Raw genomic sequence first — 20,221 nt, forward strand, 5'->3', positions numbered from 1 at the left:
GAAGCAGAGCCTAGCTCTGGCCAAATACAGCCCCTCTGCCTCCATGCTTGGGAAGAAAAGGACACAGCCAGTGGCGACTTAGCTCTCTTCCTCAGCTCTGCTCACACTCCCACGCGCCAGGCCTGAGAATAGCACCTGATCCAGCAGTGCTGGAGCTGCAGATGATGAACCTGATAAGGGACCAGGAGCAGAGGAGGCTTGTTGGGGGACATCTGCCTGGCTGTCCTTTCCCTCAGCTCCTCTGTTCCATCAAGGTCTTCATTGACCCAGAGCAACTTTCAAAATGCCTTCTGAGACCTGCCCTGGTGGTTCCATTTTGTAGGCACGTCAATGTCCCATGCAAGTGGAGCCGAGACCCCCTGCCCACCTGCAGGGACATGGCAGGCAGATCTGTGGCCTCCACCTGAGATCCGGGTACCTTCCTTGCAGAGTTCAGGGCCGAGACCAGGGCCGGGGAGGGAACTGGGCGTGGATTCCATTGCCTTCGGGCCTGCCAGCTCCTAGGAGCGCTGGACAATGTGACCTCAACACAAAGGAACTGGGTACTTCTCACCACAGGGAAGGGCACAGAGAGAACGAGACCCACAGGGAGGGCAGAGGCCTGCAGCCTGACCTGACAGGCCCAGCAGCTGTTGCGGGGGCCTCTGGGAGGAGGAGAGCAGGGCGGAAGGGAACTCCCAGGGCAGGGCCATCTCCAGGCAGGCACTCCTGCCTGGTGGCCTGCACTAGGATCCCAGGGCTGAGGTCAGCGTCAGGGAGGGAACCAGGCACATGTCCTGCCTGTGGACCATCACCTCAATGCCCAGGGCCTCAGTTCTCCCATCTGCAGAATGGGCTGGTCACACCCACCTCATAGAATCCTGGAGGGAAATGGAGGGCGTGCAAGCATGGGGTGTTCATGAGGCAGTGCCCACCTGCCTGCTGCAGCCGCCAGGAGGGCTTATTCCACAGGAGCACTTCCAGGGGAAGGGGTGCAGCCTGTGCAGCTCAACACGTTGAAAGGGCTTCTCTGCAACCCCAGGTGGAAGTGCTGAGATGCCCGCCTCGGCCTCCTTGGCCGAGGGGGTGCAGGGGAGGGGACACCCGCCTCCTCTGGGGGAGTCCCTACGCAAACAGTTGCGGACAGTGCATTTGGGCCTGTCAAGCCCTTTTGACAGGCGCATGCACTTTCTGCACATTAGGATTTGGGGACTTATTGAGCCGTGAGCTTGAGACTGGCTGCAGCCCCTGCTTCTCTGGCTTCACATTTGCCCTGGCTCAGATGTTCCACCCTAAGTTAATGGCCTGGCAGGTGCCAGGGACCCAGAGATGAACCTAACACTGACAAAGAAGAGCACAAACCTGCACGAGTGTGGGTGCCGCGAGGACGATGAACCAAGAAAGTGACTGCAACAAGCGAGGAAGAGCACAGATGAGGGGGCGGTGGGCTTCCTGGAAGTGGCGTCCAGGAGGAAGGGGGCGAGGTACCTCATCAGAGGGAACAGAGTGAGCCAAACTGCAGGGCCCCACCTGGAGTCAAGGAAGCAAAATGGAGACCTGGTGGCAGCCAATGGGGCAGCAGGGGTCTGAGTCCTACAGATGCGGCAGGTGGCCATGCCTGGAGGCCCCGGGCTTCCTCTGGGTTCTGAGGACACTCGGGGGCAGTCACTCCACTGCTGCTGCTTGGAGGCCCTGCTTTTCCGGCGAGGGGCAAGCCATGCCTGGAAGTCACAGCCTCAGTCACAGCTGCTGCCTGGCTGGAGGCCTGGCTTCCCCCGCCAGGTGAGGAAACGCGCCCGGCTCCAGGTTCTTTCTGCAGAAGAACGGGGAGGGCCTTGCAGCAAACACCTCTGGGCAACCCCGGGCCCTTGGCTGCCCCCCAGGAGGGGCCTGTATGATGGGGCAATGGCACCTGGAGTCCACACAGGAGGGCTGAGAGCCTTGGGCCCCAGGACAAGGCAGGAGGACTATGCAAAGACCTCAGCATCACGGTCAATCACAGGAGGGACTGTCCTGGCCCCACGCTAGAGCCTGCTCTCCCAGGCGGGAGGGGATGTGTTCCCCAACCAGATGACCCATCTCTAAGCCAGCAGGTAGAGTGGGAAGGAGGCTGGTACGTTCCTTTTGTCACCTGGCTCAGGAGTGCAGGCACCTGTGATGGTAGGGAGGTCTGCAGGCAGCCAGCGTCCCAGTACAGGGACAGGAGGGTGACTGCCCAGCTCAGGTCAGCTCTCCTGGGGACCCAGCTCCTCCTGCTTCCCAAGAAGCCCTGGAATCCAGAGGCCGAGCCCCCAGGCCGCTCCTACTGTGGAAGTGCTCGGCCATCTTCTGCTGCAGGGCCTGCAGGGTCACCTTGGAGTTCGCCCACTCCAGGAGCAGACTTCGGCCATACAAGTGGGTGCTGTGGCACAGGGTGTTGAAGGATCTCTGCACGGGGATGAGAGACAGAGCTGTGCATAAGCTGAAGGCACCCTGGCGCCTGCTGTCCTCCCTGCCTATGGCACTGGGCGCTGGGCTCCAGTAGGGCTGCAGCTTCAGGCCACCTACTATGAGTGAATCCGTTTCCACAGAGGCTGTGTGTGCCCTGCAGTCAACACAGCCACTGCCGGGGCCGCGCCTGGCACCTGGCCAGGGTTCCATTCCCACTTTCCATCCTCTCTGCGCAGGGCGACCTCATTAGCAGGCTCCCCGCCACCGCCTGTCAGCATCAGCAGCTCCTGAGGAAGCCCAGCTCCTTCTGGCCAATGTGTGACACTGTGCAGTCCATGTCACTTGGTACCAGTCTTCTTCGCTGGCCCTGGTGGCTCTGTCCCTCACACTGGTCTTGAATTTGTCCCCTTTGGTTTCTTCTGACTTCTGTGGGTCCCCTCCCTTCCGCTGCCATGTCCCTCCCTGGCTCTTCAGAACGCACCTACAACAGGTCCAGACGACTGAACTGTGTTTCCCAAAGGAGAAACCCTGGGGCCACCCCAGTGCTCAGGGGACCATCTAGGAAGAGGCAACTGCAGAGAAATCAGCCCAGGTAAGGGACACTGGAGGAGGAGGAGGAGGAGGAGGAGGAGGAGGAGGAGGATAAGAGGAAGAGGAGGAAGAGGAAGAGGAAGAGGAAGAGGAAGAGGAAACGACGATGACAGTCATGGCCTGAGCCTGGGCCTCCAGGGACACCCTGAGGTACAGAAGGTTCCAGGCCAGGCAGGGAGTGTGCAGGCCCTCTGCTCCCATGGGCTGAGGTCTTCCAGCTGCTTTCCTCTCACACTGACTCCACTGAGATCATGGCCACCTCCCCATTTTCCTAGACCAGCTTGAGGGTGCCCGGTGCCTCTGCCCAACAGCCTCGGGCATCTCTGGAGAGCTGTGTCCCTGGACCACGGGCCTCTCCAAACCCCGCTTTTGCTGCCTCCCCTCCCTGGATGGGAGCCCTTCATGCTGAGGACCCCGGATCTCCTGGTGGCCATGGACTGCAGGGACCTGGGCCCACTCAGAGGAGGAACTGCCTTCTCCCCTTGCTACCAAGGGAAGCCGAGTGGGAGAGGCCTGTGGCAGGCCAGTTCCCCACTCCTTTCCTTTTTGGAGGCTCCATGCTACCTCTCCGGCATGGGCCCTTGATGCCAGCCTCGTGCACATACTTGCTGGTGGCCAGGAGGCCTGCCCTTCTCGCACAGGCCATGGCCAGGTGCTCTCCCAGTGCCCAGCACACCTGGCCTCCCTCCCTGCAGCTGTGCCTGCCCTGCAGCACCTGCCAGTCTCCCCGGCCTGACCTCGACCCCTGCAGGGAAGGCACTGTGCTCAGTCCACACCCACAGCAGACCATGGCGTCTCCTTCACTGAGTGTCTCCAGACTGGGTGAGTGGTTAGGGTGGCCCTGGCTGGAGAGGGCAACCTGGCTGAGTGTCCTGAGGGGTCCCTTCCAGCCCTGCTCCTCATATACAGAGACAGCAAGGGCAGGCGGGAGCAGGTCTGGACTGGAGAATGAAGCCTGTGGACACCGACTGGACACATGCAGTCTTGGTCCAGCACTGCACCCAATGTGCAGGACTCTGGGACTTCGCAGGGTGGGGACAGTGACCCATGCTGCCAGGACCCAGAGGACGAACCCCAGCTAGCTCTCTGGGGAAGACTAAGTTCCAGAGAGGAATGCTGAGGGTGCAGTCGTAGTCAGAGAAGAGGCCCCAGAGGAGCCACCCTGCTCTTGGGAGCCACTTCCTGCTGTTTTCTGATGGCCAACGCTGGTCATTCCTGGCCAGCCCCATGTAGGAGGCGACTCCTGAGCCTGTGGCCAGGGCTCACTTACACTCTAGTTTCCACAGAGGCCAATTGGATGGGAGACCCAGTGCGGGAGGTGGCCACTCCTTCCCTGCTCCACCTGTAGGACAAGAGCTCTGGCCCTTGCCTTTTCCTCCAAGTGTCCCTTTAACCTAAGCAATGTGACAGGTCCCCACTGTCACTGGACCCTGTTGAGTCCCTCAGCCCTGCTTAGTCCTGCACACATCTCTGAAGTGCAGGTGTGTTCTGACCTTGACCCTGGGACCCCGACTCCATGGCACCTAAGCTCCTTTTGGGCAGCGCTCCTCGAGTCTGAGCTCTGCTCAGAAGCCGTGCAGCTACCAGGGGCACTGAGCAGCTCCCACCTGGGCCCAGGGCCTCCCCACTGTCCAGATTTCTGGCAGCTGCCCAGGAATCCTGGCTTTCACTCTCCTCTGATGCAGCCACAGACCACAGGTCTGGGGAGCCAGGGTCTCCCTGCCACCTTGTCCAAATTCCTGGGAGCTCTGCTCAGGTGGCATGGGGATGACGGTGCAGGTAGACTGGCCAGGCCTAGCGGCCATCTTGAGTAACAGAAGGCACCAAAAGGCGGCCAGCACCACGCTGGGCCTGCCCTTTCCACAGCCTCCCTGGAGACAAACCTCCTCCCAGCAACAAAAGCTCATTGCACGGCCTTGGCAGGACTTATGTCTCCATAGGGCAGCAAAGGACTGCCTGGCTCCTGGTCAGAGGCAGGACAGACTCCTGTCTGCTGCCGCCCAGGGTGTCCTCTGGTCCCTCCTACTCCCTGGGGAATGGTCCCAGCAGTCAGAGGGCTGCATCTCCTACAGAACACAGGCCACACCGCCCTGCCCTGACCAGCTGCCCCCACACCTCGAGTGAGCTGTCACTGAGCTGGCTAAGGATGACCAGCAGGCCCGGGGACAGGGCACTGAGCACAGCAAATGGGTGAACCAGGCCGGCAGGGCTGCTGGGGCATGCAGAGGCCAGTGCTGTCACCTCTGAAGTGGGCTTGATTGTCTCCCACTCCGAGTCCCATGAGGCTTCTCTTGGCAGCCCTGTCAACAGCTTCTGGCCTGCACTGTGCCAGCACAGTGGGGTCTGTGCATGACAGATTGTGACTCTGGGGCCTTCTGAGAAAGGGACCCAAGTGGCAGAGTGCACTTCCGAGGCAAGTACCCGCATTTGCTCCCAGCCTGTGGTGTGTGGAGCATGGAGACTGATGCTTCTCCCTCCCTCCACTGCACAGCAGCAGGGGCCAGTGGCACTTTGGTTGGCAGTAGGCACAGAGTTGGCTCGGCTGCTCTCTGGCTCCCTGACCTGACAGGGAACTTCTGTCTTCACTTCCTCAACTTCAAAATGGGGACACCCTGGCCTCACTGGTCACCAGAAGACCAAGTAAGACAAGGGCTGCTCCTCCAGCCCCACACCCAGCATGTGGCGAGGTCCAGAGTCCCAGCTCAGCTGGGATCTGCCCCTTCCCTCGGTGGCTCTCACCCATGGCCTGGTGAATCTGGAGGGAGGATACTGCCCCCGAGGGCTCGCTCTGGGGGTGCACACATCTGGGGGTGGCTTGTCCTGGTTCTCGGCTCTTGGTTCACACACGTTGGCTGAACCTGAGTCCCTGCCTCGAAGGGTCAGCTTAGGGTCCAGACGCATCTTCCCTTGGGCTGTGCTGATGGACACTTGGTAGACCTGCACAAGGAAGCAGAAGGACCGAGTGCACATGCGTGCCTCACATGCTGTGGCAGAGTGGGCCAGGACCTGGTTCCTGATCTGCTTCCAGCTAACTTGCTGGAAGGCATGGAGCAAGGGATGCCCGGGCCCCAGGCTGCACCCTCTCTGCAGTGCCATGGGCAGTGCTTCCCGGCATCATTCCTCCTCATTCTCATGCTGGCCCCAGGGTAGAAGTGTCCCCTCGTGGGGTGTCGGCTGGGTCCAGGTGTCACGGTCCCTCCTCCACATTCACCCAACAGGGAAGAGGTGGCTCTGGGTTGCAGCCACACCAACCCCACGTGGCTCTGCTGGAGGAGCGGGGTGCAGATAGTGCACCCACCGCCGTGCCCCTCCTGGGGTGGTGCTCCTCGCACAAGATGTGCCCAGCACAAGCCCAGGAGCCTGGGGAGGCCCTGCATTCAGTTCTGTGTGGGTCCTTGGCACGTGATACCCTGTCACCTTCGCTCCTCAGCCTCTGTCTCCCTTGATCCTCAGCCTTGGTCCTCTTCTATCCTCAGCCTCCATCCTCTTCTCTCTTCAGGCCCCCACAGGCCCAGCCCGGCCCTCTGCCCTTGCATGTGATGAAGCAGGCACGTGCTGAGCACCAAGACGGCCAGACGGGACAGCTCCCTGTGCACCACGTGGCTCTGTGCCTGGCACCCCGCAAGCAGGGAGCCTGTGCATCTGAGCGGCTCTGCCTGACCCAACCCTGCCCACTGCAGGCCTGTCAGTGGACCCTGCGGTGACCGGAGGCCTGGAGAAGTCCCGCGGTGTCCCCTGGACAGGGGCGGCTCAGGGTTCGCATCCCCGTGGCTCCCTGTGCCCACCCCAGCTTGGTGGGACAGCAAGGAACATGCAGGGAGTCACGAGCTGCAGCGACTGGAGCCATGTGGTCCTCCGCAGCAGAGGCGCTCTGCTGCTGCCAGCCACCATCCCAGCTCCCCAGAGTGTTTACTTAAGCCAATACATTGCTCTGCTAATTGGAGAACTTTCCATGTGAAAATAGAACTTTTAAAACAACAGCAGCAGTGGCAAATAAAAACAAGCTGCAGTCACAGAAGTACAAAGGCACGGCCGAGGAAGGAGAATTAAAGGCGCCTTTCATGGGAAAATCCCATATTCTGGTTCCTGGGCAAAACCTGCCCGTGCCTCATGGCCCTGCCCTCCCTGCACCCTCCTTTCCTCCTCCAGGACCCGCCTGGTCTGGGCAAGAGGAGGTAGGGCAGCTTCCCAGGGGCAGTCACTCAGCCAGTGGAGACAGGTGTACCTGGCTGGGCTCCTGGGCCGGCCTCAGGCTTGGCAAGGGGAGGCAGGGAGGCCAGACCTCTGCAGGAGGAGGAAGATTACTGTTCCTCAGGGGCTGGGGAGGTTGTTTCCAGAGACACTCCAAGGGACAGCCTCAGCCTTCCTCCCAGAAGCCCCTGAGGCATCAGGGCCAGATGGGAACCGAGGGTGTGCTGGGAGGAGGGGCAGCAAGAGAGGGTACTGGGTTAGGGAACGCAGTGGACAGGACAGAGGAACCAGCATGTCCCCAGCTGAGAAGCACTGGCTGTGCGACCCTGACCAGGACGAGGCCTCTGAGCCTCCTTCCTCCAGCTGTCAAGGGCCTCCTGCCTGCTGCCCCAGAGTCCTGCAAGGGTCAGAGCGTGACACCTGCAGTGCGTGGGGCTGTCCTGCCGAGTGGGATTCTGGAAGCCTGACAGGTCCACTGATCAGAGGTACTGTCCTCAGAGAACACAGGGGACATTAGTGGCTGACAGACGGCTGTGGACAGATGTGCCCAGCACAAGCCCAGGAGCCTGGGGAGGCCCTGCATTCAGCTCTGTGTGGGTCCTTGGCACGTGATACCCTGTCCCCTTCAGTCCTCAGCCTCTGTCTCCTTTGATCCTCAGCCTAGGTCCTCTTCTATCCTCAGCCTCCATCCTCTTCTCTCTTCAGCCTCTGTCCTGTTTTCAGCCTCCATCCTCTTCACTCCTCAGCCTCTGTCCCCTTCACTCCTCAGCCTCCATCTCCTGCTTCCCCGCAAGACATGGGGAAGGTTCTTTGAAAACGCTGCTGTCACACCTGGAGGGCTAGGTAACACCAGCGCTGTCAGAGGGACTGACGTTTACTGTAGGGACATCAGGAGCTCATAAAGCATCCTGGGTTGGGAGAAGAGGCCAGCTCGTCCACCCGGCTTCCTGTGAGCAGGGCTCTGGTCACCACGCCTGTGATGAGAGCCGAAGGCTGGACCCGTCCTCAGTGTGAAGGGCATCTCAGCGGCAAGCTGGGCTGGGCTGCCCATGGGTTCACAGGCTCCACCGTAGCCGGCTGAGTCGGGGCAGAAATCAGGGAGAGGGAGCGCCTCTGCAGATGCCCCAGGGGTCCTGGTGCGGCAGGCTGGTGGGGATGATGTGTGTGTGTGGGGACCGTGTCCTGTGTTGAGGTGGCGCTCACGTTGCCTCTGCTGTCCTCAGCTGACTGGTTACTCTAAACTCAGCCCCTGCAGCCTCCACAGAACCCCAGATGCCAGGTGAGACCTGGGTCTCTGGGGAGGGGACAGAGGACTCAGGGTCCCTTGTTCAGGGGCAACGGAGGCGGCATATGCTCGGGGCCACCTTGGTGACTGGTGTGGTGGGGACACCTCAGGCTTCACTTGGGGCAGCTGCTTGGGGAGCACTGACTGCCGGAGCCTGGCCATCCCAAGTGCTCAATGGCCACAGCTCCTGCCACCTGCCCCTTTTCTCTGCTCTTGGTCCCCTCCCCTGCCTGAGGATCGCTTGGAACAGGCCTCTTGGCACAACAAGCAGCAGGTGCTGCTCTTCATGGCAGCACTAAGCAGAGGGCACCAAGGCCTTGCAAGACCCGGGAGGGCCCTGGGTCAGCGTTCACCAGGCCTGTGGGATTGCTGACCCTGGGTGTTCTCACTGCAACGTGGCGTGGGGCTCACAGTGTCCAGGCTGGACACACATACCTCGTCTGACCCTCCAGACCCAAGTGCTGTGTCCCGGGGTGGCCCCACTCTGGGGTGGCAGGAGGGCACCTTGCTGCTGGCCCCTCCCTGCCATGTTCCCCTCATGGCCAACAGGAGGCCGCCCAGGGCTGGCCATTCCTGGGACACCACTGCACCCCAGCCTCAGGTGACCCTGCCAGGATACTGACCACTGCCCACAGGGGAGCTGAGCTCCCACGGCAGGGGACACAGCGCGGGGATGCCACCTCCCGCAGACTGGTTTTGTGGTCTGTGTGCTAACAGCTAGTGCTGGCCGTGCCCTTCGCAAGAGGTGCTTCCCAGGACAGGGGCCTGCACTGCCCCTAGTGCCCCTGCAGGGAGCCGCCCCTCCCTGCCCAGCACCTAGGACTGGGGGAGGGCACCGACCCCTTGGCCTTCTCTGCCCAGAACTCTGGAGATGTGCACACCTGTGGACCAAGGACGGCGGCCTGGGGACTGGGCACTGTGGCAGTGAGCAGGGCATGACTGAGTCACATGCAGCAATCACCATGTGCCAGGGCGGACCAGCAGTGCCACCTACTGTGCCCAGGCAGGGTGGGTGCTGCCACCCAGGAGCCCACCTTTGCTGCCTCCCTTGCTGCCATGGGCATGCTGCCCACAGGGGGCTGTCCCTCGGGCCCTGACAGGAGGCACGGAAAGGCTGCCAACCCAGGAGAGAGAAGCAGGCGTCCAAACATGGCCACACATCCACAGCACAGGCACCTGGCACAAGGGCAGGTGCTCAGGGGTGTCCCGGGCCCATGGGGTTGTGCTGTGACCTAGGGCTGTACCCTGGGATCCAAGCAGCTGACCCTCACTGGACCAGGGGCAGTTTCAAGAAGCACCTGCCCTCTGAAGGACTCCTCCAGGGTGCAGGGCGGGGCCACCTGCTGCCAGGAAGGGGAAATGCAGCTCGCAGTCAGAGCTGTGGGGCGGGGGGAGCCCTGTAGTCCCCTGCCTGCTGGAGCTTTGGGCCTGAGAGTGCAGTGACCGAGGACACAGCAGGATGCCTGCTGGTGGCAGGTGAGGACCAGGTACCCACAGCAAGGCAAACTTGCTGTACCCCAGCTCCAAGCAGAGGCCTCACCTCAAATAGCTTCAGGGCTGGATCTGGCTCAGCAGTGTGAGGCCCTGGGCTCCGTCCCCAGTACCCCAAAATCCAAGCAACCAGCAAGCACGTTCCAGCTGGAGGAGTCCGGCAGAAGGGCGGCACACACGCACACACGGAGGGTCACCTGGGCTGCCTCACGCGTATAACCAGCACAAGCCACACCTGCCAGGGCACAAAGGTGATGGGGAAGCCCTGCCCCCACAGGCTGCTCCCAGACCTTCCCTCTCCTCTCTGAGAGCTTTACTGCACAGCGTTTCCCACAGCTGCCTGCCCAGGTCCACCTGGACTGCAGAGTTCTCTCTCTGGTGTGCAGAGGTCTGGGAAACCCAGCACCATCCCGTCCTGCAGACCCAACACCCAGAGGCATTCCTCCAAGGCTGCTGAGGAGGCTGCAAGCCTGTCCTGCAGAGTCTGGAAGGAGAGGCTGGGCGGGGAGGGGTCACAGCTTATCTTGGCATCCTGCTTCATGAGGAAGTCCATGAAGCCAAAGCCCCTGTGTGTGCCTGTCCCGGCCATCTTCTTTGGCAAGCACACCGTCTTCAGCTCCCGGAAGGTGCTGGAAACAAAAGGTAAATGGGGGTCTGAGCACCGAGGTTCACAGAGGAGGCAGGGGTGGCAGGAGGTCTCCCGCCAGGGCCTACAGGTTTGGAGACAGGTGCTCCAGGCCCACATGACACAGTGGGTCAGGCCCACAGGCAGCATGGTCTGGGGATGTGCCATCTTCTCCCTGGCCCTGGGCAGCAAGCAGGCCAGGCAGGGAATGGTCAGCTGGGGGATGCTGATGGGAATTTTTCGTTCCACTCCAAGATGCTGCAGGCTCTGGGGCACCTCTCCTCCCCTTCCCAACAGGGAAACCGTTTGTGGGGGGAGCCCAGACTTGTGCATGTGTGGCCAGGCCAGGGAGTCCCCAGGTTCTGGGCCTGGGGTCCAGTCTGCCTCCATGTCCAGCTGGGAACCCGGTCCTGAGCAGGCAGGATGTGGGAGGTACCCGCAGGTCTTGGGCTGGATTGACACAAGCTCCATCCCCTGTACCCCACGTCCCTCCCCAGCCTTCCTCTGCTGTCTGAGCCAATGCCAGCAGAGCTCTGGAGGACACCACGCTCCTCCACAGGGATCACACAGGTAAACACGGCCGGACACCGTCGCCCACTTCCCCATGAACCAAAGCTCCGAGAACAGCCAGGCTGAAAGGACTAGGCTTCCTCGGGCCTCCCTGGCCTTGTCATCTTGCTGCCCACCCCAGCCCCTTCCTAAGGTCCATTTATCAAATAAATACACACAAATCGCTGCTGATAAATATTTAATGGACCCAGCATCTGAAGAGAGATGTTACTTGATTTGAAAATCTACACACACGCACGGCCGCCTGAGAGCCCACCTGCCACCGATGGACTTGGATGCTTCAGGACCAAAGACTGACTGGGAAAAAACACGGTGAAGGCCGTAAGCTCTGGAGAAATGACATAAGCTAAATCTGAGGGGTTAATCCGTGGTCCTGCCAGCATGACCAGGCACCTGCCAGACCAATTTCTGGAGGCAGGACAGTGTGCAAAAGCAGCATTATGAATCCTCAAAATAAATATGCATGTCTCCCTGGAGCTCTGGGTGGCTCTGCCCCTCCTGGGACCTCCTCTGCACAGGTGACTAGGAACGGCACTGGCGGCTGGGCCAGCCTCCTGGACGGGAGGAACCAGAGGGAGCCCATCAGTCTTCCTGCTGTGAGGAGGCTCCTGGTCCATCTGGAGGGGGGCCAGGGTTGGGACAGAGGCCAGGCAGGTGGGACAAGGAGGTGAGGTTGGAGAGCAGAGGAGGCCAGCTCACAAAACCTGCTTTATTCTGCCACCTAAAGGCCAGCACATCCCATGACAGAAATGCCGCCTCTTGCCACTTATCCAAGTCCCTGCACCTCTGCTGGGGACTTGGTGAACAAGTTCCCTGGTAGACACATTCAGACACATGATTCTGTGGCTCTGGCTTCTTCAGAAGGGGGCTGGGGCCCCAGGGGTGATGTGTGTGGTGGCTACAAGGACCAGTGTCTGCTGGTGAGGACAGAGGGCCCTGGTCCCTGGACAGCCGTGGTCTCCACTAGCCCAGGACAGCCTTTCCAGACCTCTCCAAGGCTTGGCTGGCTGTGGCCCTGGGCACTGTGGGGTGGGTGGACATCCATTTCCCTGTACTCCACAGGGCTGAAGTTAACTGTGCATCATGGAAACCACAGCAATCTTGTCACCCTGCATCTGCAGTAAGCAGCATGGTACTTCAGCTCTGAGGGCACACCTGGAGAGTCCAACAAACAGGCGATGGTAGCCCCAGGGGACACTGCCACTGGGGACTGACGCCTGCCCTCCCAGGCAGGGGACATGGGGTCCACGCAGACATGTCTGTCAACAGCCCTTCCCCAGGGTACAGATGGGGACCAGCTCAGGGCGGCAGAGCTGGAGCAAGTGAAGACCCAGCCTGGACACTCTGCCTGCCCTTCAGCACAGCCACTTGCAGGAGCATGGTCTCTTTTTATTGGAGGCTTGGCCAGGTTGACATGAGGCAGGAGGCCCTGTAAGCAGGGTCAGGAAAGCCTTGTGCAGCCCTCATGGATGCAGAGCTGACTTCAGCCCCAGGGAAGGCAGAGAAATAGCCCCACAGTTCCAGGGACCACAGGGCAGGAGGGAGATGCCTGAGCCTTCTGTCCAGTCCTGTGGAAATCTGACGGTGCCCACAGGGCACACAGCCTTGACCCTGTGTGGTCTTGACCTCTGCCCGGTTTCCTAGCCCTGATTTCTGATGAGCCAGCCTGTGGGTGTGTACCAGTGATAGAAGGAGGTGGGGAAGAGGAAGAGATGGGAGGGGAGAGGGAAGAGGGGAGAGGGGAGAGGGGAGAGGGGAGAGGGAGAGGGGGAGAGAGGGGCCTGTTGAGTTACTTCCTCCTCTGCAGCACCTTGAGAGTTGGTTGCTTCGTGCATGGTAAGGAGCCCAGGGTTTGGAGAAAGGCAAGGAGATAATGAAGAGGTGAGGAGGAGCCAGAAGGAGGGGCTGGCAGAGCTGGACATCTGTGGCCAGTGGAGGGGACACTGCAGAGCTCAGCAGGGGCTCTGGGTCCACCAGAGAACTCAGCAGGGATGGGAAGCAGGGGTCTCAGGGAGGGCAGAGCCAGCAAAAAGCTGTGTCTGGAGGCCCTGGCAGCTGCAGGGGAGCGGATATGGGGAGCTGGGTATGGTGGAGCTGGAGGGTGGAGCTGGATGATGGGGCTGGATCCACAAGGAACTTTCTGGCATCTGCAGACACTTTCAGAAGCACCTGGCTTCAGCACCCAGTGTCCTGAGGCTTCAGCACACCATCACTGCTGCCACCAAGGAGGGCCTGCCAGGGCTGGGTCTCTGAGACACACCACCTTCAGGGTGACAGAAACTGGGCATGAGAGCAACGGTGGAGAAAACCAAGGGCCTGAGAAATGGCTGATGACCACGTTCACAGCCCTGGTACCCAAGGCCAGGAGCACTCCTGTCCTGTCCTGGGTGACCCCAAATGCTGGTGAGAGCATGTGGGATCACGTCAGGCCAACGTTAATGATGGCAGAGAGATATGGGGAGAGAATTAAGAGGAGGGAAAGAAAGGCTGTCAGAGAAACCAACGAAGCTCTGTGAGCTCCGGGAGATAAGCGAGATCAAAACACAGCCAGGTCATTGTGAGGTCGCTCCAATGCCAGGTCAGAAGCCCTCCCAGGGAAGTTCTGCAGGAACCCACCTCCCAGGGCGAAGGCCAGGGGACAGACTGGGCAGCAGCCCAGGAGCAGGGCTGACAGGACAGGGGCCTCCTCCCCAACTGCTCCCCACTATGTGGATAATGGAAACCACAAAATAGCAATTACTGTATCCGCAGCTGTGAATTAGGAGGCTGCCAGGCCCTTGAACAGGCCTCCCTGCCCTGCCCGCGCTCACACCTCACTCTACCAATTATGCCATTCACCTGGGTGTACCAATTACCCAACCCCACCCCTTCCGCAGATAGGGCATGTGATCGGGGTTGCATGATTGGTGTCGGTTCATGGGTATGTGACAGCTGGAGTTTGTTGTCATGTTTCTAATTTCTTGTGGGGCAGGAGGGGCCGGGCCATATTAAGCCTGGTGCATGAAGCCAGGTTGCACCAGGCACCCAGCTGACACCCTCCGCAAACTGCGCCCCTGATGCCCTGCAGCCCTGGTCCTGGGCACCACTGAAAGACTTGAATCACCCTGTGTCTCTCCCTCCTGGGGCAGAGGTGGGCTGGGTAAGGAAGCAGAGGAGGGAGAGAGCCCTGCAGACATGCTGAGATATCTTCCCGCTGCTCCCGGCGGTTCTAAGGCTCAGTGGGCAGGCGCCAGGCAGGCACCAGGCTGGGCCCCCTGCTCCCAGGACAGGAGTCCTGATCCCTCTCTGGACCTGCTGGGAGAACCAGAGGCCAGCTGAGTGCTGAGGCCCCTGGGGAGGGTCTCTGGGCGCTCACAACACTTCTGAGAAAGTCTACTTCCACCAGGGATGCAGAGCAGGAAGGGCTATGTCAGGGCCAGCCGCAGGCTTCCTCTGATCCCTCTAGAGGTGAGAAAAAATGGTCACACCTCTTGGCATTAAAAGCCCTTCATATAGGCCACCATCAACAACCTCCGGATGAATCTTCAGAAAGAGAAGTTAGGAAAACTACCCCAATCACAATAGCATTGAAAAAAATAAAATAATTGGGAATCAATCTCACAAAAGAGGTGAAAGACCTCTACAATGAGGACTATAGGACACTAAAGAAAGAAATTAAAGAAAACCTTAGAAGATGGAAAGATCTTCCATGTTCTTGGATAGGAAGAATTAATATTGTCAAAATGGCCATACTACCAAAAGTGCTATACAGATTCAATGCAATTCCAATTAAAATCCCAATGATGTACCTTACAGAAATAGAGCAAGCAATTATGAAATTCATCTGGAAGAATAAGAAACCCAGAATAGCTAAAGCAATCCTCAGTAGAAAGAGCGAAGCAGGGGGTATCGCAATACCAGATCTTCAACTCTACTACAAAGCAATAGTAACGAAAACGGCATGGTATTGGCACCAAAATAGACATGTAAATCAATGGTACAGAATAGAGGACATGGACACAAACCCAAATAAATACAATTTTCTCATACTAGACAAAGGGGCCAAAAATATGCAATGGAGAAAAGATAGCCTCTTCAACAAATGGTGCTGGGAAAACTGGAAAACCATATGCAACAGAATGAAACTAAACTCCTATCTCTCACCCTGCACAAAACTCAACTCAAAATGGATCAAGGATCTCAGAATCAGACCAGAGACCCTGCATCTTATAGAAGAAAAAGTAGGTCCAAATCTTAACTTGTTGGCTTAGGATCAGACTTCCTTAACAGGACTCCCATAGCACAAGAAATAAAAGCAAGAATCAACAACTGGGATAGATTCAAACTAAAAAGCTTTCTCTCAGCAAAAGAAACTATCAGTAATGTGAAGAGAGAGCCTACAGAGTGGGAGAATATCTTTGCCACTCATACTTCAGATAAAGTGCTAATTCCCAGAATATATAAAGAACTCAAAAAACTCTACACCAAGAATACAAATAATCCAATCAACAATGTGCTAAGGAAATGAACAGACACTTCACAGAAGATGTACAAGCAATCAACAGATATATGAAAAAATGTTCAATATCTCTAGTAATAAGAGAAATGCAAATCAAAACTACCCTAAGATTCCATCTCACCCCAATTAGAATGGCGGTTATCAAGAACACAAGCAACAATAGGTGTTGGCGAGGATGTGGGGAAAAAGGTACACTCATATACATTGCTGGTGGGGTTGCAAATTAGTGCAGCCACTCTGGAAAGCAGTATGGAGATTCCTCAGAAAGCTTGGATTGGAACCACCATTTGACCCAGCTATCCCACTCCTTGGCCTATACCCAAAGGACTTAAAATCAGCATACTACAGAGATACTGCCACATTAATGTTCATAGCTGCTCAATTCACCATAGCCAGATTGTGGAACCAACCTACATGTCCTTCAATTGATGAATGGATAAAGAGACTGTGGCATATATATATACAATGAAATATTACTCCGTCATAAAGAATGATAAATTATGGCATTTGCAGGCAAATGGATGAAATTGGAGAATATCATGCTAAGTGAGATAAGCCAATCTCAAAAAACTAAAGGACGAATGATCTCGCTGATAAGCGGATGATGACATATAATGGGACGTGGGTGGGGTTAGCGTTAGGGTTAGGGTTAGGTTTAGGGTTAGGGTTAAGGAGGGGGGCAAGAATGGAGGAATGAAGGACTGTATAGAGGGAAAAGAGGGGTGGGAGGGGTGGGGGAAGAAAAAAATAACAGAATGAATCAAACGACATTACCCTATGTAAATTTATGATTACACAAATGGTATGCCTTGACTCCATGTACAAACAGAGAAACAACATGTATCCCATTTCTTTACAATAAAAAAAAGGTCAAAAAAAAACCAAAACCTCCTGAACACATCAGAGGCACTATGTGACCATGCAGAAGGCCCCAGCATGTGTCCTGAGCCCAGTGCGTGTCCAGCATCTGGTGGTCACACATTCCGAGGACCCTCAAGAGGTATGGCATCATTCCCATTTTCTAGGTGGAGAAAACTAAGGCAGAAAGAAGCCACGGTCACTCGGGGCGCTGCTATGGCCTCAGGGGTGTAGACTCGTTGAGGGCACGGGCCGCAAGGAGCAGAGCCAGTCCAGAAGTGAGCATCAGGCCCCAGGCCCGTGCTCCTGCTCCAAGTCCACAAAGACTGCCCGCCTGTCCTTATCGGCCAAAGTCCCAAGTGTGCCAGGCGCCAGGAGCATGTCAAGGGAAGGGTCAGTCACTAGGCTGGTCCCCAGGGACCTGGGCCTGGTGGAAAGTTGCCAGGTAGGCCGGAGCCCTGCTCCGTCGCAGACACACAAGAGACCTGGGTCCCACAGACCAGGTCTAGGGTGGAGGGCTCTTGACCTTTGCTGGCCACCCACGTCCTTGTCCTCAGTCTGCAACACTGACTCTGGGTGGATGGAAAGCTCCCTGGTAACGGGCATGGCAGGCAAGCCACAGTGGCCTTGTGTCCTGTCCCTGTCCCCCTTTCCTTAGATCCCCATGTGGCTGAGGTCCTGTCTGGGGCAGGCTGGGGAGATGGGCCATGGGGACACCTAGTCAAACCCACCCCTCCATCCCAGTAGGGGCTTCTGTCATCCCCGCTCCCATCATGGCTCCAGGGCTGCTTCTGCAGGGGCCTTCAACACCTGGTGTCACACCCGGCTCTCAGCTCTGGTGGCCTTGGCACCCTTGGATAACCTCCGAACTTCTCACTCGGGATGAGGTGGTGCCCGAGCAGACCCCTGCCCTTTTACTTCGCTGTCTCACATTCTCTCCTCACTGGCGAGGACCCTGGGGTTCCTCCTCGAGGCTCTGTAGGGGAGGGGGTGTGTGCCTACCTCGGGGCTCTGCACCTGCTCTGCCTACCATGGCGCCTTGCCACTCAGTCCTCAGCTGGTGCTGCCTCCCTGGAAGACCTCCCTGGCCATCCCACTGCCCTGCCTCTGCCCCTGCCAGCCACTTGGTCGTGTACAATCGCTGCCTGAGTGGTGCCTTTCACCATCCTGTTTTCTCTTCCGTTAGGAGAGGCCCCTCGAAGATGGTGGGGGCTCCTATGCTGCTGCAGCCACAGACCCTGGGGCTGCCTGGCTCTCAGAAGACCTTGCACCTTCACTTCATCATGGGGTGAGGCCTGGAGTTCTCCCAAAGCATCAGGTCCCTGTCCACTGCACATCATCTCATCTAGCCACGTGCTGTGGTGTGGCAGGGTCACATTTGGGGGCAGTTGATCCAGATGTTGTGCTGAGGAGGACACTCTACTATGTATGTGACCCAAAAGTTGCTAGGAGCATCACCAGGACCTTGCAGGTCCTTCCAGAGACCCGTATGTATTTATTTCCTCCATTGCAGTGAAGAAATCACAGCAGGAACAAAGGGGCCTCTCGGGCTTCACCAAGGGCCCAGCATCTGGACTGCGATTCCGAAGAACTGTGCCTGTCTGGTGGCAGAGAGGATGTGGCCCATGTGGCAGCCCTGGCCGGGTGTGCACAGACTGTGGCAGGGCTGCGGGGCCACTGACAGCCCCTTTGAGGTGGCCCCTCCCCTGGTCCTGCCACCTCTCCCTGGGAATAGTGCCTGAGGCTTGACTCCCCCATCACCCACTGTCCCTGCCAGCCAGGGCCATGGGCAAGGTCAACTGATTGCAGAGGACAGCACTCAGCTTCCCTCAGCAACCCTTTCTGGGTTCCCTGCCAGGCAAGTGTGACCCTCTCATTCTCTATATGAGGAACCCCAGGGGTAAGCAGTTGAATAGCATTTCTGAATCAGAGCTGGATCATGTTCCAGACAGACTGAGAGGCTCTGGCAGAGGGGATGTGGCATTGGAAGGCAGAGCCTCCTGGCCTCGTCTGTCCAGAGTCAGCTGGTGACCCTGGGGCAAGGCAGTTCCCAATCAAGAGAAAGATGGCTGGGTGCAGTGGTGCACGTCCATAATCCCAGCAAATCACAGGATGTGAGGCAGGCAAGTCAAAAGTTCTAGACTAGCCTCAGCAACTGAGCAAGGCCCTAAGCAACTTGGAGAGAGAGATCTGACCTTAAAATAAAATGGGCTGGTGATGTAACTTAGCTCCCTGGTAGAGAGACACTGGTTCACTCCCCAGTCCCAAGGACGAGAGAACATGCAGCGTGTGGAAGGACGTGGGCTGTGCAGGAGCAGTGGGAGGCTAGCCCTGTCCAAGGTAGAGGCCCCAAGGCTGCAGGGAAGATGGAAGTGAGCCAAGAGAAACAGGGCAGGGGTGTGTGGGGTACAAGCCAGCGGCATGAGCAGGCTCAGGAGCCAGTCCAAGATGCCCCCCACCCCAGCCCAGCACTTCTGCATCGGCAGCTCTGGGGTTGCAGCAAGGCCCCAGCTAAGTGCCAGCTTCCAGGACAAGGTCACTGCTTCACCAGGATGGGCTGGGGACACACGGGCCCAGCCGACCAGCCCTTTTCCTTGAGAAGCAGCCTGCAGCCCAGCTTCCTTGACAAGAGATTGCAGAATGCCACCAAGAGTCACACATTTTAAACAGTGTCACCAAACACAAGGGTGCTGCGTGCCACCTTCATGCCTGAGCTCCGTTCTGATTTGGTATTAAGAGACCCAAAGGGCTGGTCCATTTCCAGCAGGAGGACTTCCCTCACCTCCCTGTGCCTGCTACTCCCTTGGGGCGGGTAGTGGGCCTTTCTGACCTTGGCTCTGGGTGTCTGCATGTGCCAGTGACCGCAGGGGTTTGTCCTCACATACTGTGGCTTCTCAGGGGCTCTAAGCCCATGAGGACACAAGGGCCCTGCCACCGAGACTTTCTACATGATGTTCACCCAGGTGCAAACACCTTCCTGGCTGGGCCTGCACTGAATGACCCCTCCCAGCAGGGACTGTGATGCAGCATGGTCTGGGGACTGTGGATCCTGCATGCGCCTGGCAAATATCCCAGAGCAAGCTCCGTACTGGCAAAGAACAGTGGAAGGGTCCTGCAGGGACCTGCAGTGGGCGCTGAGAGCCAGTGGCCTCCATGTCCCCCCCTCCGGGTTCTGAGCATTTCCACTGTGCAGACGCTTTTGTAAAGGTCACGTGTACACGCTGCTGTTTCACTGGCCATGTAATCTTTACCATTTAAAAATTAGAAGATTAAAGGATGAGAGGAAAACACAACAGAAATGGCATCCTAATACTCCTCCTGCCCCACGACTCCACCCAGGCCCTTTTTGGAGCTGCCTTCTGGCTATCTAGTTCTCCTGTTGACCAGGCGTCATGCTGGGTGTATCCCAGCATGTTCTGCTGTCCCTAGTCATCAGGTGGCGGGGTTGTGGGCCCGTTTTGTGCACAGAAAAGCTGAGGTGTAGGCTGCCTAATGGAGCCGCCGAAAGGTGCAGGTAGTGAGCCCCAACTCACAGCCAGACATGGCACTCTCCAAGGCCTGTGCTGGGGGTAGAGCCCAGCGCCAGTGGAGGATCCAAGAGGTCAAAGGCCGAGCACTTTCCACCGAAGTGGAGTGCAGCCCTTGGGTGAAGAACATCACAGAAGGTGGGTTTTAAAAAGATAACGTGTTTAAATCAGTGCCC

This window comes from Sciurus carolinensis, unplaced genomic scaffold (genome assembly GCF_902686445.1).
Source record: "Sciurus carolinensis unplaced genomic scaffold, mSciCar1.2, whole genome shotgun sequence".
NCBI classification, from domain to species: domain Eukaryota; kingdom Metazoa; phylum Chordata; class Mammalia; order Rodentia; family Sciuridae; genus Sciurus; species Sciurus carolinensis.